Source organism: Equus asinus, chromosome 21 (assembly GCF_041296235.1).
Source record: "Equus asinus isolate D_3611 breed Donkey chromosome 21, EquAss-T2T_v2, whole genome shotgun sequence".
Taxonomy (NCBI): Eukaryota; Metazoa; Chordata; class Mammalia; order Perissodactyla; family Equidae; genus Equus; species Equus asinus.
Window position 1 is genome coordinate 66,451,215 of NC_091810.1, and position 12,739 is coordinate 66,463,953.

The following is a 12,739-nucleotide window of genomic DNA, read 5'->3' on the forward strand; positions in this document are numbered from 1 at the left end:
CACACACTTAATGGCTTAAAACAACACACACGCGTTATCTCACAGTTTCCATAAGACAGGGATCCAGGTAAAGCTTAGCTAACTCCTCTTTGCCAGGATCTCACAGTCAGTAAGCAAACTGTTGGCCAGGGTGGAGGCTCAACTAGGGAAGAATCCACTTTCAAGTTGATTCAGGTTGTTGGAAGAATTCATTCCTTGCAGCTGTATGACTAGGGCACCAAGCTTCTTACAGACAGTTGTCTGGAGGCTGCCCTAAAGTCCTAGAGGCTGTCCACAGTTCCCTGCCACATGAACCTTCCGGTAGGCAGTTCATAGCATGGTTGTTTGCTTCTTCAAGGCCAACAGGAGATTTCCTTGCTCTGGCCTGCTAATAAGGAGTTTCATATAACAAAATACAATCATGGGCATGATACTCCATCACCTCTGACATACAATGTAACCTAAACAAGGAACCAACATCCCATCACTTTTGCCATATTGTATTAGTCAGAAGCAAGTCACAGGTTCTGCCTGTCCTCAAGAGGCGATTATACAAGGATGTTATTCATTGGAGGTTCACCTTATGGTGTGTCCTCCATATTTGTGGAGAACAAAGTCTATGTCTTATTGATATTTGATGTTTATATTGTTAACAAACATCACAGTGCTTTGCACACTGGAGTTGTTTAGTAATAATTTTTTGGATTAGAAAATCATATTTCCAAGGTATTGCTCCTTGGGAATACATTGATACCCAGTATGCGGCAAGATGGGAAATGCAGGGGAAGCTAGATGGTTCTGGAGATAAACCATCTGCTTGGCTAGAACAGATAGTAAGATGTCCCAGCCTCAGGGGGCTGACATCACAGGCTTAGCCACCTAGACAAAAGCGCAGACACAAGGGTTATTACATAGTTCAGGAACATGGTCTGAGATAGAAGTCACACATTACAGCTGTGTCGCAGGTCAGGATGCAGATGGAGTTTATTTGGCTCACATGTCATTTTTTTTTAAAAATGAATTAGTAGCTAACCTTTTCAAATCAGGAAATTCCACACCAAAATTCAGATTCTTTCTTCTTCTTGAAATTGCAATAATCAGCAGGATATGACTTGTGGCCACCCTTGTAAATGAGGAATGTACTTTCCAGTCCATCCCAATCCTGACCCAGCCCTCTCCATTCAGAAGTCATGTGAGTTTGCAACCTCTGATCTAATGTTGCAAGGGGTCTTGGAAAGTGGACCAGGCTCAACACCTAGAAACAGAGGAAATGACTAAACTTTAGTAGTCCAGACAGGAAGCTGAGTTCTTGGAAGCCTCTAGATATGGAGGCCTTCACCAAAAAGGGGCTCTGTTAAGAGTGAAGCCAGGCTAGAGTTACGAGGAGTCTCTGCAGACTCAGTTTTAACAGAGGAAGTCAGGATAGGGATAGCAAAGAAGGCCAGTTCTATAGAGGCTGGCCAACAAAGCACCTTTGCACTGTAGAATCCCATGATCAGAACCAGCCACTGGCAAGACAGTAAGAAACACATAAGATGTAGGGATTCTGTCTTGGTGAGTCCTAGGACCCTCATTCTCAGGGTAATATACTTGAAAAGGGGGCTTAATGCTCCTCTTCCACCAGAGTGGAGGGGCAGAAAGTAGAATTCCATCCCTCAAAGAGGACTGGCTCAGAAACTAGAGAAGAGAACTAAGCCTATGAGTGGAAATGCTAGTAAATTCCATGAAGAGATGGGGAAAGAGGCTGGAGCTGATAAAGGGATTTCATTTCACTTAATTCTTCAAGAATCCAAATTTGTTTCAAGAAATGTTTGGTTTCTTCCAAATTAAGGTATTAAAGAGTCTGTCTCCTGCTTTCCCTAAAAAGAAAATATCATCACAGAGTCTCAGACATATTTAACATCATGAATGCAGAGCTTCTGCAACAATTAGCAAGGAGTTTCTATTTCAAAGGAGAAATTGCTGTTTTTATGAATTTTCCCTAAGTGCTGGATAAAACAAATTACTCTACCCCAAAATCTTTCTTTGCCTGCTATTTTCTCCTTCCGCCACCTTTCCTATTTCTTAGCCATCCTCTATTCAGGTGTAGGGAAAGATCAATTTCCTGCTAGTGAATTTCTGAATACTTTAACCTCCTGTTGGTGAATTTCTAAAGCTTGGTACAGTCCCTGGTTTCCATGGTGATAATTTGAGAGTAACTACCATCCACTTTCACCACTGGATGTCCACAGAGAGGTGTGGTTTATTCTTGACTGGCAAACTTTTCCACCACGCCTGGCAATCACTCCTACTATTGGTTCACAGAAGGTCTATGAGCGACCTCAGAATCAGCTGTTGAGGTGGTGAAGACTGTTGGACAGCTACGAAAAGCAGCAGTAGCCAGGTAGGTCTCAGTGGGAGGTTATGAGGAACAGAGAACACCCCTTCAAAGTCAATGCTGTCCATACCAGGGTTAGTTTCATATGCCATGAGTGGCATATACTTAACCTCCAGTGCTTATGCATGCCACATCCTACTAAGCAGCAAAATAAAACTCCTCCTAAGAAGCATGTAACCTGAAATTATGATGGAGATGAGGGCAGCTATGAAAGAAGGAGGAGGAAAAATTGAGTGATGGGAGATTTACCATTGCAGCAGATGGAGCCACTGTCCTCAATGTTGTTATAAGAAATAGAGATCCCCAAAATTCTTTTCTCAGATCTCTGGCTGCCATTAGCTGTGTTTTCCCCAGCCCTCCACCCAGTACCTGGAAGTCTCCATGGTGATACGAATAAGTCTTTAGATTTTTTTTCTTTCATTCTTCTTGGAAACTTTGAAAACATCCATTGAATATGCATTAATTTAAAAAATTCATCCAACTAATCTTCAAGGCATGGCTCAAGGACTGCTGGCTCATGAACTCATCAAGTAATTGCTCAGCGTTTTCTGTGAAAGGAAGATTGTGGACTGTGCTGTTCCCAGGAAAGCAAGGTCTTCCCTTTTGGTTATTACACGCTAAGGAAGGGAGTATGGGAGTGGAAGACTATCTGTCCTTGAGAGTTGACTTTATTACCTCTCCATGGAGCATATCTATGACTTTAAAAGGAATGTCTGAGTACTAGAAGTTTGGTAAGAAACTTCCTTCTTTTTTGAATCAGTGTACTACATTCCACCATTAGTACTCCCTTGAGTACCTGCGAGGTAACCAAGCATGCCTGGCACCTTTATAAGTCTCTTTTCAGGGGAGCTAGGTTCCAGCTCATAAATATGACTGAAATTTGGTTGCAAACATACCCCAAAGGCTACAAGTTGATGCTGCGGACACAAGTGAAACTCACTTGTCAGCCGGGCTCATCTGTTTCATTAAGGATGGGGCTAGGTGGACAGGGACTGCAATGAATCAAGTTGTTTTGAGGTCTAAGTGAGAAAGCTTGTGACAGGAAGAATGAAGTTGAAAAAAAAGTTTCTTTTTATACAGTAGATAGAGGAAAAGAAGTCAAAACTGCTGCCAATGGGTACAAAGTCTCCTAACACTCTGTGACCTACACAGCCATGTGTACTGCATGGTCCCCTGCCCTGCCTCCCTCAGGAAGAAACAGAATCTTATGCTATGGAATAAAATCCAGATCACTGTTTTGGGGCCCCCAGTCTGACATTCATCAGACACTTTTTTCAGTCTATCTGGGAAAATGAATCACATAGAATAAGAATAATTTTTCCTTCCCTCCAACCTGAACCCCCGCCCATTTACTTAATACCCCCACTGCTTATGCATGCCATATTTATTTGAAAGATGGTTATTTAAAAGATTCTGTTAAACAAGGGGAAGACATGTATATGATATGTACTTGTGTGCGTGTGTGTAAAACATCAAATGAAGATGACAAACTGAGGCTAAGAGCCGTGCAAAATTCCTATTCTCATTGGATGTTCTGTTTATATGTCACTGAGTAACAAACTTCCCCCAAAATACTCATTTATTCAGCTCATGAAATTGTAATTTGCAGTTAAAATATTGACTTACGTCTATAGTTACTGACACAAAAGACTCTCTAGATTTATTAAGTAAAAAAATAAATTAAAAAGCTAATTGTAAAACAATACATACAGTATGGTCCAAATTCCAGAATTACAAAACTCAAAAACACAGAATAGAACCATATATACATGGTTTTGAATATATACAAAGTGGTTACTTCTAAGGAAGGAATTGAGTGAAGGGAGACTTTCTGTTTTATTCTAAATACTTCTTTATTATTTGAATTTGTACAAATATACACAGTTGTTACTTAGGTAATTAAATTAAAAGTAAATATATTAAGAATAAAAGAAGTTTTACAAACCCATCTGAAAATCAATTTTCTTGGTATAGTAATGACTACAACCCATCATCCAAACAATTGATCAGTGTACATTTAAATCAGCCATCAGTATAGTACAGCCACTATGGAAAACAGTATGGAGATTTCTCAAAAAATTAAAAGGAACTATCATCTGATACAGCTATTCCACTTATGGGCATTTATCCAAAGAACATGAAAATACTAATTTGAAAATATATATGCAGCCCTATGTTCATTGCAGCATTATTCACAACAGCGAAGACCTGGAAGCAACCCAAGTGCCCATCAATGGATAAATGGATAAAGAAGACTTGATATATGTATACAATGGAATATTACTCATAAAAAAGATGAAATTGTGCCATTTGTGATGACAATGGATGGACCTTGAGGATATTATGCTAAGCAAAATAAGTCAGACAGAGAAAGACAAATACCATATGATTTCACTCATAAGAGGAAGATAAACAAACAAACACATGGATAAGGAAAGCAGACTGGTAGTTACCAGAGAAGAAGGGGGTTGGGAGGAGAGTGAAAGGGGTAAAGAGGCACATATGTACCGTGACGGATGGAAATTAGACTTTCGGTGGTGAACATGATGCAGTCTATACAGAAGACAAAATATAATGATGTACACCTGAAATTTATACAATGTTTCTAAACCAATGTGACCTCAGTAAAATAATTTAAAAAATAAAATAAATCAGCCACCAATAGCTCTCCTTACTCTTATAGTCAATAGATGTTATTATCTACTTAACACATTTGACACATTCTTTTTTTTTTTATTAAGGTTATGATAGATTACAACCTTGTGAGATAAAAATATGGAACGCTTCACGAATTTGCATGTCATCCTTGCACAGGGGCCATACTAATCTTCTCTGTATTGTTCCAATTTTAGTATATGTGCTGCTGAAGCGAGCACTTGACACTTATTCTTAAGTTTGAAAATTGCATGACTTTCCTTCCCAATGAAACCAGTAAGCACCTGAAGACAAGAATTTTGTCTCCTATTTTTTCTATTTCCTGCCTTCCCACCATCTGGTACATTGTTTAGCACATAATAAATATTTGATAAATATTAGTTGAATTTAACTCACTCTAAGTCTCCTTATAGGCTAAAGATTTGATTGTTGTAAATGTCTGAAAGGATAAAGACTACAGACATACAGGAATACAAATATCTCCTTAAAATTTACACCTTCTACTGAGTCTGCTCCCTAGTTCTCAGTTGGAATTATGCAGAGGCAGGAGAGAGGAGGGAGAGAAGTGCACTTTTAACAGACTGGTTTTCTGATCTATAACTGGCCACCATTATTCTGTGTCCTATGTCACTTTAAAAGCTGTCTTGAAATAGCGTATTGTTGAGATTCTTAGAGTTAAGAGGGAATAAATACAAGGCAGAGAAAATGAGATATATGCATAAAGTTAAAGATACATACAAGCTGTTATAGCATTATTGATTAAAGCAAAATTTAGAAACAAACTAAATGTCAAAAATAGAAATAAATATTTAAATAAATTAGGATCGATCCCCACACCAGACAATGCTGCAAAGCCATGTTTCCAAGGCCTAGTTCATACAGTAAACTGACTCCATATGTTTAAGTCTCCTCCACTCCCAATTCCTGTTGAAATCAAAAGCCAAAATGAACAATGGGGAAAATGTTTTGCTAGCCTTGAAAACGAGGTAAGGATCTTATCTACAAGTCAGACATTTTAAGTAATTATAGCAAGTTCTAAGACAACTGAGACTAGATTGAAGAAAGAAATAGGAAAAGAAAATCATACCCGAGCAATTAATGAAAGGGACCTCATCCCAGATGAAAATAATTGTTTACAATACGGCAAAGAAATGTTATGCAAATCTCAAAATGACTTATGAAATTACATGAATAAACAGTAATAATCTAGACTGAAAGTCACATACAATTCAAAACAAAAATTTTCTCCTCTCTCATATACCCTTGCAGGAAGAGAAGATAGAAAAGTTTTCTTGATTTACCATCTTACCAGGGCGGCATCAACATCTTTTGTCGTTCTTGATTTAAAGTCAATTTTTTTTTTAATTTAAAGATGCTCACTAGGGTTTTCTAGCTGGCCAAACTTGGAAGTAGTTAGAGGAATTAAGAGCTAAAAGAAAAATGTTCTCACAATCTTCCTTAACCTACACACAAAAGAGGCATTATGCGGAACATTCAAGGCCAAGTCCTTGAAAAAGGACAAAGGCTTATATGCTGTGTATGGCCAAAATAGAAGGAGAAGCAGCACCACCTAATCTTCTACCTCTAGTCCCGCGACCAGAAATTCTCCTAGACCTACCCTCATCATGAGGAGGAGCTGGTCACGCGTGTAGCATTAGAGACCCTTTGGGCCGTGGTGGTTGGCTATCCAAAGATGCTTATTCCTGCAAAAGCCACAAGATTGTCAGCGCTCAAAACATCCTTGGAACATCACAGGGCCCATTCCTCAGCCATCTATGTCTTCTAAAGTGCTTCCACCATCTTATTTCTTACTGATTTATATGAGCTTAAAAGTCCATTATTATTGGCATCACTGCTTTATCTTGCTTAATGAGACAAAGTATATATTATTAACTACAATTTTCTTTTGGTAAAAGTTGCTACTTTTTCTTTTCTATCGTCGTAGTACTTTAGTTATAAAATCGCTAAATTTTACTACTATTATATTAAAATTTATTAGTAGTAATAAAAAATTTAGTTTGAGCAATTCAGTGAAAACAGAGGTAAAGGGAGGAATAAACACGGTTTGCTTAAATTGATGTAATGCAAATTTTAAAACCATATTATCAAAGATTATGTGAAACTTATAATATGCTTAATGTATTCTAAATAAAGAGTACATTCTTAGTTTTGTTCAAAAAGAGAAAATGTTTGTATACATTTCTATTTAAATATGTGTGTATACGTGTGTTCATGCATATATATACATATGCATATAGATTGACAAAAGATATCTCCAATATTTGTCATCTATAGATGCTGAAATTACCTATAATTCATTTTCTTTAATGTGTTCAAAATTTCCTATAATAAACACATCTCGGGGCCGGTCCAGTGGCACAGTGGTTAAGTTTGCACGTTCCACTTTGGCAGCCTGGAGTTCACTGATTCAGATCCCGGGTGCAGACCTATGCATGGCTTCTCAAGCCATGCTGTGGCAGGCATCCCACATATAAAGTAGAGGAAGATGGTCATGGATTTTAGCTCAGGGCCAGTCTTCCTCAGCAAAAAAGAGGAGGATTGGCAGCAGATGTTAGATCAGGGCTAGTCTTCCTCCCCCAAAAAGTAAAATAAAATAAATAAACACATCTTAAATTAATACAAAGTAACCATTTTAAAATAAAAAAGCTTAATATAATCAAGAAAAATGAACAAAATTGTTTCATTAGTATTAGATTAGAATTATCAACTCAAAAGCAGAGTAAAACAAAATCTGAAGGCAAGCCAATGATCAATACAGAATGAACAAATTTTCACTATTTATTGTAACCAATATCATTTACTAAGTAAAGCTTTTACTATGTAATTATGATATATTCTCTATTCAAGCCAATATTTTTGATAAACGATAATATTCTATAAGGTTAAATCAGTCAATATCCTACTATAAAGCTTTTTTTGTTTGGGGGGAGGTTTTCTTTTATATACTGAAAGGAGTCCCTCACTTATAGTTAGAGGCTGGAATTCAAGAATGTCTCTGACATTTTCTAACTGTGTGACTTCAGCTATCAAATATACACATTAATATTGATATGCTGTACAAGAAAGTTCTATATAATATTTATAATAGAAATAATTGGGAAAAAATCTAGATGCTGCCTCCCACTCTCCATTCTTTCCTTCTTCATTTTGTAATAACACTACCATTCTCCTCTCCGTGTTGTAACAGGTGACATTTTTATAAGGAAGTAATTTGCCTTTCATATAAAGGGAAGGACATGGTGCTCATGAAATAGTTCCAACCAGACGGAAGCTGGCAACACTCTTGGAGATAGAAGAGAAACAATACAGAAGAAATCTGGATTTCTAGGGGACCTCACAGAGTAAAGACACCCATCACAGCTAAGTCACCTGCCTATCTCGCTGTATCAAGAGAGAGAAACAAGCTTCTATCATACCTGAATGACTAAATGTTCAGGTCTCTTTGTTACAGCAGCTTAGTCTCTCTTCTAATTAATACAATGCCCAACAATATAGCATTAAGCTCTAAGGGATCCAGAAGAGTGGAACAGTTAGATTGAAAGGCAAAGTTCCAAAGAACTTTGCATAGTGGGAGCTTAATTCATGTTTATTGAATTGGACCAAAGCAAATCCATTTTCCATGAAACCCTTTAGTAGCATTTTAATGAACTCCCATTGAAATAGCAGGTTAAAGTTAGCTCTAGTTTTAAAATTTGCCACTATTTACAACATATTCAGCAATATTTCTAGGATTTTGCTATGGAACTATTAAGCGATTTCTTTTACATTACATAATTCCAATAAGGACTTATTTGTCCTTTTGTGTGGCTTAAAAGCTGATGCAATATTCAATACAAAAAAGGCTGTGAGTCATTCAGCTTGTTTGGGCAGAAGATGGAAACTTATTGAATGTAGCCCCTCACCCGGTGTCATGGAAACCTGAACAAGTGAATACAAATGTAAAATAGGAATTCACACAATTTCAGAAGGTATACAGAATTACAAATTCAAAAAAATAGGATAATTTGCTTCTCACACTGATTCTTTACTACTATGTAATATTTTTCTATTGAGGTTTTTTTTTTTTTAATACAGGCAAAGGAAAGAAAACAGTAGACATTTTCAGAATTTATGTTTCCATCTAAAATTCCCAAATCAACTAAGCCTAAAGACTTCAAAATATATTTTTAAAGTGTCAACCAATGACAGGTACAAGGAAACTGAAATTCTTCTCTAGGGGTTCTATTAAACTTTTAGATGCCCTGACTTTTCAGTGATTTTAGGATAATCGTAGAGACTAGAAATAATAAATTCTTACTATCTGAACACAAGACCAAAGGTCAGTGTGACATCAGCCTTTGTCCACACAACTGTCAGTCCAACTCTGAACGAGTCAATCCAGACAAAGATGGATTAGTTGAATATCCTTGAGTAGAAATAGCTAAAGATAGCTCTAAACTTAGCAATGAGACTAGGTGGATTCAACTAATATGTCTCAAGTTTCATATGCATACAAACAAATGCCCTGAGCTGGTACTTTATCTCCTAGTAGAGATAAAATGACCCTCACAGAAGATGATTCTTCTGGAGCATTCTTCTATTCCGTGCATCTCATATTTTAGATACATGTTTGAGGGGAGACAATATCCCACCTTAATAAGTCTGTCTTCCTTTGCCTGACCAACTCTTCAGGTTTCAGGACAAATATCACTTCCTCAGAGAAGCCTCATGGCCCCCTACCCTCACCCCACAGTCTGGGTTAGATGCTTTTGCTATACGCACCCTCATCTCTCTATACAATTTTATCATGGGCTTGGCACACTTTATGCAACTGCCCGTTTGTTTATCGGTATCCTCCACTTTACTCCATGGAGAACGGACTATCTCAATCTTATTCACTGTTTTGTTCCCAGCAATTAGCTCTATGCCTGGCAGAAAATGGGCACTCATTGTCAAATGACTGACTGAATGAATCAATGGACAACTAATGCCAAAGAAATAAAAGGGCAAGACAAACCCACCATTTCTTCACCTGCTCTCCTGGGTCAGGCCTCAATTTTTTATTTGGTAGAGTAGTTATTTTATTATTATTTTCTCACAGAGCTTCAGGTCTCCCTGAAAACCACCTACTACCTCTGAAGGCAGGACCCAAACTTTCCTGCTTTCTCTGCATTACATGTCCCAATCTTGCTTACAACATTTTGAACAGTAAGGAGAAAATGACGCAGGAGTACTTTTTGCTAATTTTCCAATGGTTTATCAACTACTCCTGGACACTAAAAAAAGGCATATTTTCTTGGCTGTATGTTGGAGTTCATCTGCTAAAATCTGTAAGCATTGAATGTAGATGAAATCTTTCAATATATTATGCATATAAAAATATGTAGTAATATAGCTTTACATTATTTTTAAGATAAGATATTCTCTATATAAAAGCAAATTTCTAAAGGTTCAAGTTTCTGAGATTAATTAAGATGGTAATGAGAAAAGTTAGGTGAACTCAGCTGTAGATTTGAACCGTGACTATTACTATTGCTTTTCCCATTCACCAGCTGGGTTCCCTGAAGTCAGGAAATCTAGTAGAACAAGGAAGATGCACTAGGACTCAAGCGCCAAGAGTTGCCTTTGGCTCAATAACAGGGTTGAGATCATAAATTTGAACTGCTCATCCAATTTCCCCATTATGAAATTTACAGACTATTTCTTCCTTATATTCCAAACACTTTGCCACCCAACTGTGGTCCCCATCTGGCTGTAGCTTTCTCTGTATCAGTCCTGATTTTCTGGTTGATGATTCTCCTATGGAAATTGTTTTTGAACAAAACGTTACAGAAAACAATCTCAGCTGCTGAAGAAATCCATTCTGAAATACCCTGTTTTCATTTGCCAACCGTAAAAGTCTAGAAAAATGGAAATTTAATTTTGAGTATCTAAGAAAAATCAAGACAATTATATTTTTTAAATAACACTTGAGAAGTGTTCAGTTCAAAATCCAGCTTAATTTTTTCTGAGGTGGGAGGGGGGCAGAGGAATGACATTTATACTTGATGGTCAGTGTTAATGGTTTATTGTAGTCCTAACTTGCTGCACAGTTTCCATCATCCCACAAAGCTGCTCTGTTGAGGGGATGTGAACACTGCTAACACTGCCCAGTCAAGTATGCATATTTTAATGATGCTTCTAAAATACATTTGTAAGAGGCCCCAAAGAAAAAGATCTTATTACATTCAACTTGAGACAATCGAAAACTTCAAATATATTGGAACCTTATTGGCAGAAAAAGCTCTCAAAAAAATGAGACTGTCTGCACATGAAAAGAGGAGTGGAAAATTGAGGCAATTACCCAGAACTTCAGGATAAGAGAAATATTTTAGCCTTTCTATGTCTACCCACAGAAGCAAATGCTTGCTTTTCTTTCTCTTTTTTTTTTTTTTTTTTCCTGTCTCTATTTTGTTTTTCTTTTTTCTGGAATGAAAGATAGGGATAATTGTTAAAAGTTCCCATTTCACCAAAACAGTGCTAAAACAAATATAAATGTCTGACATTTCAATTCCAATTGGAACCTGAGTTTTGTCACTTTTTGGGGAGGCAGGGGAGGCCGTAACGAGAGTAGGAGCTTCTGAGGTCTCCCTTACTTCCTGGTTTTTAGAGGACTAAAGAAGCTCTGAGCTAAGAAGACACAGGGAGGCAGCTTCTGGTAGCAGGAGATCCTGCTAGATGCCTTGAGCAGTGGCTGTGGGAGATCGAGGTGCAAGCATGGGCTTTTGAGCTAGGCCAGCGTTCCAACCTCAGCTTCTTAGTTACTAAGCAAATGCTTTTCTCTTTGGGCCTCCATGTCTTCATCAGGCTAATGGTACCTAACCTGCTGCCTGCTAGTGACTAGTAAATTACAAAATAACATCAGCAAAGCGCTTAGTACTGGCCCCAAAGATAGCATAGGCTTGGTAAACAGGAGCTCCTGGTCTGAGTTAGTTTGGGATGAGCTCTAGTAATAGTTCATGCCTTATATGTGCAGGAATAAGTGCATTTTCACAGTCTATAAGTGCAAACACATCAGCTTTTGGAAGCAGCTAACCTTGTATCATAAACACAGGGCTGTTTGGAGACCTTTGTCAGCCCCGAAACTCTTATATCAGGAGACTTCAGTCCCTTTCATTTACAGCCTCTTCAGTGCAGCCATACCCAACATAATATATGATTTTGTCTGCTGCAAATATTTTGAAAGGATGTTTAATTTTTGTTGCTGAATACAAATTTAAATTTAGCTGTGATTTCATTTCTCAGCAATCATTAGTATATTCTTGTGATGTGAGTACAGGCTAATCTATAATTGTTTTCCAAATGTGATATAATGTTTATGACAAATTTAATAATTTCTAAACATTAATATAATCACTAATATATTAATTTTGATTAAGACCATTCTTGAATAAGAAAAAAGATCATTGACTATTTGTCTAGAGACAGGTTTACATCCCAGCTCCAGAGCTTTCAAGTGTGTGACCTGCAGTAATCCCTTGGCCCCTTTGAACCTCCTTTATGAAATGGACATATCATCAATGTCTCCACTTCCTTCCTCCATAAGTTGTGATGCTTATATGAGAGAATATATGTGTAGGCACCCTGTAATTTGTGAGAAGATTTGTACTTGAATGAACAAATGGAACAAAATCAGTAGTAGTGACCTCAAAGTCAAACCCAGACTCTTTTTCAGTTTTTCTCCCATCC

At 37.4% G+C, this 12,739-nt stretch overlaps 1 protein-coding gene and 1 non-coding gene across 11 annotated transcripts in view; both read right to left on the reverse strand.

Annotated features, from left to right (window-relative positions):
* Nucleotides 1-12,739, reverse strand: part of RBMS3 (RNA binding motif single stranded interacting protein 3) — a 1,423,334-nt gene that overhangs the window by 921,580 nt on the left and 489,015 nt on the right. The gene's annotated exons all lie outside the window — the stretch shown is intronic.
* Nucleotides 5,126-5,232, reverse strand: LOC123279728 (U6 spliceosomal RNA). Its single transcript, XR_006517991.1, has one exon. It is a non-coding gene; the product is annotated as a U6 spliceosomal RNA (small nuclear RNA).